Here is an 8,905-nt window from a genome sequence, read left to right as displayed (position 1 = left end):
CTATATTTAATCTTTGTCTATGACCTAACTTTCTTGGGTTGAACCATACATACCAATACTTTCACACGACTCAAAATAAATGGCGAGGTTACCTTGAGGTGCTTCCGGGGCTTAGTGTCCCCGCGGCCCGGTCGTCGACCAGGCCTCCTGGCGAACCCAAAACTCCAAAACTATTTATGAACTTATTAGTTTAGGAACTGAATATTACGACAATGAAAATATGACAATACGAGAGAGGACATAACAGATAAATAAAATATTTAATATAAATGACAAAGTGGAAAAAAAATATATTGCAATGACGGAGGAAACTATCAAGGGAAATCGCCAAGCCCTTACGACTATATAGCACTTGGAAAGGGTCAAGATAAGGATTTGGGATGGGACGGGGGAAGGAATGGTGCCCAACTACTTGGGCGGTCGGGGATTGAATGGCGACCTGCATTAAGCGAGACCGTCGCTCTACCGTCTAGTACAAGTGGTTGGCAAATTACAACAAACAAGAGTAGAGTGGAAATGTAAACTAGACACACATATATGGGTCACCAGAGTAGTAGGAAAATGCAATGAAACAGACATGAAAGAGATAGTTGAATCCTCCTCCAAATACAAGCTTTAAAGGTATGGGAAAATCGGGTTCCTAGAGCTGAAACTCAAGCATATATTCACCAATAGCTGAGTACACTCGCACGGAAGCCATTCACCTCCCCCCCCACCCCTAGCATCAGACTCATCTTAGCAGTACTCATGTTCTCTAAGTCACTATTAAGATGCTGCGGATGCGAGACGTCAGGTTAAGATGCTCTGCTGTCAAATGTTTACGGCCTCTTGAGTAGGTTCATAAACTCTCAGTGGTCATCCCCCCCGACCCTCTGATCCATCCTCCGACCCCAGAGCAATGGCCAGACCCCCCAACCTGTCTTCAGACCAGGCTCGTTCAAGCAGCGACCTTTCCCCCAAAGACGCATTTATCAATTTTTACGTAATGGTCATTAACAATAAGTTCGTTCTCATATATTAAATTAATACCATATATAAAAGTTCTATGCTGAGTTAAGTGTTGGTTTGGCGTAGTTTAGGTTAGGTTAGGTTAGGTGTTTAGGTTCTGTTGATGATTACTAGTATCTGTAGTCGGGCGTAGCACGTATCTGTAGTCGGGCGTAGCACGTATCTGTAGTCGGGCGTAGCACGTATACAGAGCTGAGATTCGAACAGAGGTCGTCAGCGAAGAATTGTTTGAGAAATGATCGAACATCAGCTGTGAGTCGTGTGTTAACCGTTTTCCATTCATAAACAGGTGTTTTGGCGGCTTGATTGACGAGCGTTTAATCTTTGTTGATGAGGACGGGCTGCTGAGCCATGGTCCGACCCTGTGAGCCATGGTCCGTCCCTGTGAGCCATGGTGCGTCCCTGTGAGCCATGGTCCGACCCTCTGAACCAGGGTCCGTCCCTGTGAGCCATGGTCCGTCCCTGTGAGCCATGGTCCGACCCTGTGAGCCATGGTCCGTCCCTGTGAGCCATGGTCCGTCCCTGTGAGCCATGGTCCGACACTCTGAGCCAAGGTCCGACCCTCTGAACCAGGGTCCGACCATCTGAGCCATGGTCCGACCCCTCTGAGCTATGGTCTGACCCTCTGAGCCAGGGTCCGACCCTCTGAGCTATGGTTTCATGGTTCAACGCAGTTTCATCTCCTTGTTGTCTAAAGATCATGTCAGTGAAGGCTTGAGAAGCTGGTGTGTGTAAGTTACGGTGGTGTTCAATGGACATCCTGAGGAGTGAAGTGAGTCAACAATCACAGTGCGTGAGGGTTTGTGTAATTGTGGTTGTTTGTTATTGATCCTGGTTTAGAGGGAGAGAGAGAGAGAGAGAGAGAGAGAGAGAGAGAGAGAGAGAGAGAGAGAGAGAGAGAGAGAGAGAGAGAGAGAGAGAGAGAGAGAGAGAGAGAGAGAGAGAGAGAGAGAGAGAGAGAGAATATTTAACAGACAATAAACAAGCCCACGCGTGCACGCACGTGTACATTTATATACACGAGCGAACACTAAATTAAAAGAAAGATAAACAAAGCAACAGACACTCTACGAACCCAGTCACGTCTCGCTGGACTGGCCAGCAGGTGCCTGTGGGATGTGTGTGTGTGTGTGTGTTTCTCTTTGTTTGTTGTTTACCTTATAAAAGTTAATGGAGTTTGCAGGACCAGTCTCGAGCCCCCAGGGCTCCCTCCTTTCCCAATGGCGGTTGTTTGACGTACTGACGCCCCGACTCATTTGTTTCGTGCTAGTTAAACGTTGTTTCGTGTCAGTTAAACGTGTTTATGGCCGCCGTTCACTGAAAAGGTGTTTTGTCTTCCGCGTTGTTCATCTGCGCGTCTATAGCTTCCTTGCTAGTCGTCCAGGCACATGATTGTTCATACTCACAATAAGTGCATGAAATATACCAGTAGCGTACGTGTCTCTGGGACCCTCTCTCTCTTATTGTGGGTGATCGTGGTTAGGTCGGTAGACCTCCAGGGGTCGTGAGTTACAGGCCTTGATGGTACATGTGAATGAAATAAGAAATACATACATACATACATACATACATACATACATACATACATACATACATACATACATACATACATACATACATACATACATACATACATATGTGTGTAAATCACGATAATGAACACGTGATGAAAAATGTGACAATGTCAGACCACGGAGGAAGAATTGAAACAGGAATTTCCTTAAGTAATTTCGTATATTAATACATCTTCGGAATTCCTTCTGAAGCACTAACTTGCTTAGTCCACAAGTGAAGTTTAACAAACTTTAGACACCCACCAGTGGGCCTCGAATCCAATAAGCACAACTACCTTCCAGTAGCTGCCATAACCAGTACGCCTTAGTCCACTACACCAACATTAAGGGTCTGATGTTGGTGTAGGTCTATATAATATGTAGTGAAGATAGACTCGTATATTTCATTCACAACTCTGGGTTTTTATACACGATAAGAATAGCCTGTTATATCTCATTCACAGGCAGAGAGCCAGCACCCTCCCCCCACACACACATACACACACACACACACACACACATACACACACACACACACACATACACACACACACACACACATACACACACACACACATACACACACACACACACACACACACACACACACACACATACACACACACACACACACATACACACACACACACACACATACACACACACACACATACACACACACACACACACATACTTCTGTCAGTTCTCTACCAGGTATTGGTCCGCTGGGAGAGGTATACGTGACTGTCTCGACCCCTCGCTGACCCCAAACGCTGACCCCAGATCAAGAAGGGGGCTTATATGGTGACTATTTACCTAACCATAACCCTCCCCTCCCCCACACACACACAGACCCAAATAGACCAGACCTCTGAAAGCTTCGAAGACATGCTCTTTGTATCTTATCGTTGTCTCAGTTCTTAATGCAGCCTCCGATATTAATTACCACGATCTTAGAGCGTGTTATTCAGCAGCTTCCATGAAATGGTCCCATTAACAGGTCCCCAGCAACAGGTCCCACCAACAGGTCCCAATCAACACGTCCCATTAACAGGTCCCAATCAACACGTCCCATCAACAGGTCCCAATCAACAGGTCCCATCAACAGGTCCCTTCAACAGGTCCCATCAACATGTCCCCGTCAACAGGTCCTATCAACAGATCCCATCAACAGGTCCCAATCAACAGGTCCCATCAACAGGTCCCTTCAACAGGTCCCATCAACATGTCCCCGTCAACAGGTCCTATCAACAGATCTCATCAACAGGTCCCATCAACAGGTTCCATCAACAGGTCCCACCAACAGGTCCCATCAACAGGTCCCATCAACAGGTCCCATCAACACATATGACCATCTTGGTTATAGCATCTTGACACGTATCTTCAATATCTACAAATCAATGCCATTACTTCCTCAGGTATGCGTACACTTCAACTATTTTATTATCTCATGTTAAATAAAGACTTATCAAAACGTAATTTGATAAGAATCATCAAGTGAAGCAGAATGCATTTTAAGTAACTGTCTTGTAAATTTGGAGATTTTGCTGTTTGTGTCGGCGAAGCAGCTTCGAGTCGCGATTCATCAAGTACTGAAGGGTTCATTTACGAAACCTGTACATCTTACATCAATCATGGCGGCTTAGTCTGCACTTTATGAGCTCCGGAGCCCTATGAGGTTGTCAGTGACAACCTTGAGTCGAGGTCGATCTCACATGGTTTCCCAAGTCGTGAACGGTTTACTAAATACAAAGTCGCTATGATTGCGAAAAGATGCACAGTAAGCTCATTATCTCACTCACTAGCTCATAATCTCACTGTGGAGCTCATTATCTCACTATACAGCTCATAATCTCACTATACAGCTCATAATCTCACTATACAGCTCATAATCTCACTGTACAGCTCATCATCTCACTGTACAGCTCATCATCTCACTATACAACTCATAATCTCACTGTACAGCTCATCATCTCACTGTACTGCTCATCATCTCACTGTAAGCTCATAATCTCACTGAATAGCTCATAATCTCACTATACAGCTCATAATCTCACTGTACAGCTCATAATCTCACTGTACAACACATAATCTCACTATACAGCTCATAATCTCACTGTACAGCTCATAATCTCACTGTACACCTCATAATCTCACTGTACAGCTCATCATCTCATTGTAAGCTCATAATCTCACTGTAAGCTCATAATCTCACTGTACACCTCATAATCTCACTGTACAGCTCATCCTCTCATTGTAAGCTCATAATCTCACTGTAAGCTCATAATTTCACTGTACAACTCATAATCTCACTGTACTGCCCATAATCACACACACACATTGGGGGCCTGATAACTGAGTGGACAGCGCCCTGGCCTAGCGTCTTAGGGTCCGCGTTCGATCCCGGCTGATGGCAGAAACAAAATGGGCAGAGTTTCTTTCACCCGGATGCCCCTGTAACCTAGCTGTAAATAGGTACCTGGGAGTTAGACAGCTGTTACGGGCTGCTTCCTAGGTGTGTGTGTGTGTGTGTGTGTGTGTGTGTGTGTGTGTGTGTGTGTGTGTGTGTGTGTGTGTGTGTGTGTGTGTGTGTGTGTGTGTGTGTGTGTGTGTGGAGAAAAAAAGAGTTAGGAACAGTTGATTGATTGACATTTGAGAGACGGGCCGAAAGAGCAGAGCTCAACCTCTCGCAAGCATAGCTAGGTGAATACAACTAGGTGAATACACTCAACACCTTCAGAAATCCCATAATAACATTGCAGTTGAATTCGTGACAGAGTATAGTTTGAACTGGCCAGTAACTCTTGGTCGTTTGTTCTTCAGCCTCTACCTCCATTCCGGGTACCTTGAATTGGGTAGAGAGAGGGAGGGAGTGGAAGGGGAGGGAAGGATGGGGAGGGGAGAGGGAGGAGCTAGAGGGGAGGGAGGGAGGGAGGGGGTAGAAGGTGTTACCTAAGAAGCTAACTTTCCCTTGTAGGAGAGTGTCAAGGAAACCAACCGCCTACTCCTGCCTGATTCTCCTTAGGCGCAAGAAGATGGAGACAAGAAACGTTGTGAGAATACACCTAGTCCATTCCTCTCTCTCTCTCCCTCTCTCTCTCTCTCTCTCTCTCTCTCTCTCTCTCTCTCTCTCTCTCTCTCTCTCTCTCTCTCTCTCTCTCTCTCTCTCTCTCTCTCTCTCTCTCTCTCTCTCTCTCTCTCTCTCTCTCTCTCTCTCTCTCACATACACACACACACACTGAATGACTTGGCGATTACCAGGGATGATATATGTGGAAGCAAACTGGATACGGTTGAGGCTGTTGAACCAGACAGAATCTCATCACGGACCTGAAGCCCTTGTGTTACAACTCGCTGCAAATCGATGGAATTTGCAGTGAATTTGGAGGAACGGAAGCAGTAAAATTCAAACGCATGTGCTTTTATTCTGTGCAAGAGATGGAGAGAAGATGCTAGTTGCACCCCTGGGTTCAGATATGCCAAATTTGGCTTCAACATTTTTTTAACATCATTCCATAACCGGGACACAGAAATTAGGGTATAAAATTGTTGGAAACTGTTTATTTCTGAACTGCTAGAAAACCTTCGACACGGAACCTGCAAGAGCCCACAAACACACACATTCCTACACGCCCACACTAGGGTAATAGTCGAAGTAGCAATAGTATTTTTATTAGTTTTATTATGATTATGGTAATTATTATTATTATTATTATTATTATTATTATTATTATTATTATTATTATTATTCAGGCGATGAGTCACAATAACGTGGCTGAGGTATGTTGACCAGACCAAACACTAGAAATTGAAGGGACGACGACGTTTCGGTCCGTCCTGGACCATTCTCAAGTCGATTGTGATGAGGAGGTAGGGACAAACATTTGACAAACAGGGACAAAGACAGGGACAAACAAACTGTATTACATATTACTATCTCCTTCGGTGGTTATAATAGGAGCTGCCTAGTATGGGCCAATAGGCCTGCTGCAGTTCTCATTACTACTATCCCCTACACCTGACTTTCCTCCTCAGCTCTCTCTTGCCTATTTATTGCCTGTCCCTACCTCCTCATCACAATCGACTTGAGAATGGTCCAGGACGGACCGAAACGTCGTCGTCCCTTCAATTTCTAGTGTGTGGTCTGGTCAACATTATTATTATTATTATTATTGACATCAGTTGGAGCCGTGATGAGGATTCGAACCCACGTACACACTCCAGACGACTAGACCACGACATGGTATAAGGATTGCAACCTGGAGTTCGACTGAACACACAAGAGTTTGTGATTACTCTGTATTATTATTATGTATATTTATTATTCTTATCATTGATATTATTAACATTTGTATTACAATTTAAAATAATAATACATTAAAGTCAATGAGTTTCTCCTTTTTATATTACTTAATTATAATTATTATGCCTCGTAACTCACTAAAAAAACAGCAATATTTAAGAGAGATGATTGAAAAGAAAATTAATACGAAACTGGCGACCCTGGGTTGATTGATCGCTGAAGCAAGATATTTACTTATTATCGAAACAGCTTTCGGAATATTTCTTATGTGAGGCAAAGTAAATGGTATAATATGTGTGTGGAAGTTGGAAGTCTTATAGATGAATGTGTCTGTGTTTACTAGTTGTGTTTACTAGTTGTGTTTTTGCGGGGGTTGAGCTTTGCTCTTTCGGCCCGCCTCTCAACTGTCAATCAACTGTTTACTAACTACTTTTTTTTCCCGCACCACACACACACACACACCCCAGGAAGCAGCCCGTGACAGCTGACTAACTCCCAGGTACCTATTTACTGCTAGGTAACAGGGGCACTTAGGGTGAAAGAAACTTTGCCCATTTGTTTCTGCCTCGTGCGGGAATCGAACTCGCGCCACAGAATTACGAGTCCTGCGCGCTATCCACCAGGCTACGAGGCCCCTACTAGCCTCTGTGTGTGTGTGTTTGTGTGGCCTTGTTGTATGCTTGTGTGGTTGTGGGAGTGTGTGGTGTACTTACAGAGTTGTGCTTGCGGGGGTTGAGCTCTGGCTCTTTGGTCCCGCCTCTAAATTTCAATTATTCAAGGTCAAGAATCTTAGTGGGAAGAGGTCAATAATCTTACTGAAGATAGGTCAAGAATCTTAGTGAAGATAGGTCAAGAATCTTAGTGAAGATAGATCAAGAATCTTAGTGAGGAGTGGTCAAGAATCTTAGTGGGAAGAGGTCAATAATCTTACTGAAGATAGGTTAAGAATCTTAGTGAAGATAGGTCAAGAATCTTAGTGAAGATAGGTCAAGAATCTTAGTGAGGAGAGGTCAAGAATCTTAGTGAAGATAGATCAAGAATCTTAGTGAAGAGTGGTCAAGAATCTTAGTGAGGAGAGGTCAATAAAATAAGGTCGAAGGTCGACCCTATCTCTGTGACCCGAATATGCAATCTTAGAGACAAACTCCAAGCTTGGTATCTGTCACATATATTGTGTGTGTACTCAACTATTTATACTCACCTATTTGTGCTTGCGGGGGTTGAACTCTGGCTCTTTGGTCCCGCCTCTCAACTGTCAATCTACTGGTGTACAGGTTCCTGAGCCTACTGGGCTCTATCATATCTAGATTTGAAACTGTGTTTGGTGTCAGCCTCCACCACATCACTGCCTAATGCATTCCGTCTGTTAACTACTCAGCTGACACGGAAAAAGTTCTTTCTAACGTCTCTGTGGCTCATTTGGGTACTCAGTTTCCACCTGTGTCCACTTGTTCACGTACCACCCGTGTTAAACAGTTTAACCTTATCTACCCTGTAAACTCCTCTGAGAATTTTATAGGTAGTGATCATGTCTTCCCTTACTCTTGTCTTCCATTGTCGTGAGGTTCATTTCACGCAGCCTGTCCTCGTAGCTTATGCCTCTTAGTTCTGGGACTAACCTAGTGGCATACCTCTGAACTTTTTCAAGCTTCGCCTTATGCTTGAAAAGGTACGGGCTCCATGTTGGGGCCGCATGCTCCAGGAATGGTTTTACATATGTGGTATACAGGGGAGTCGGTCGGCCGAGCGGACAGCACGCTGGACTTGTGATCCTGTGGTCCTGGGTTCGATCCCAGGCGCCGGCGAGAAACAATGGGCAGAGTTTCTTTCACCCTATGCCCCTGTTACATAGCTGTAAAATAGATACCTGGGTGTTAGTCAGCTGTCACGGGCTGCTTCCTGGGGGTGGAGGCCTGGTCGAGGACCGGGCCGCGGGGACACTAAAGCCCCGAAATCATCTCAAGATAACCTCAAGATACAAGATTCTGAATGATTCCTTACACAGGTTTCTGTAGGCTGTTCTGATGTTAGCCAGTCTGGC

This window comes from Procambarus clarkii, chromosome 5 (genome assembly GCF_040958095.1).
Source record: "Procambarus clarkii isolate CNS0578487 chromosome 5, FALCON_Pclarkii_2.0, whole genome shotgun sequence".
In the NCBI taxonomy this organism is placed as follows: Eukaryota; Metazoa; Arthropoda; class Malacostraca; order Decapoda; family Cambaridae; genus Procambarus; species Procambarus clarkii.
Note: the sequence above shows the minus strand (reverse complement) of the source record.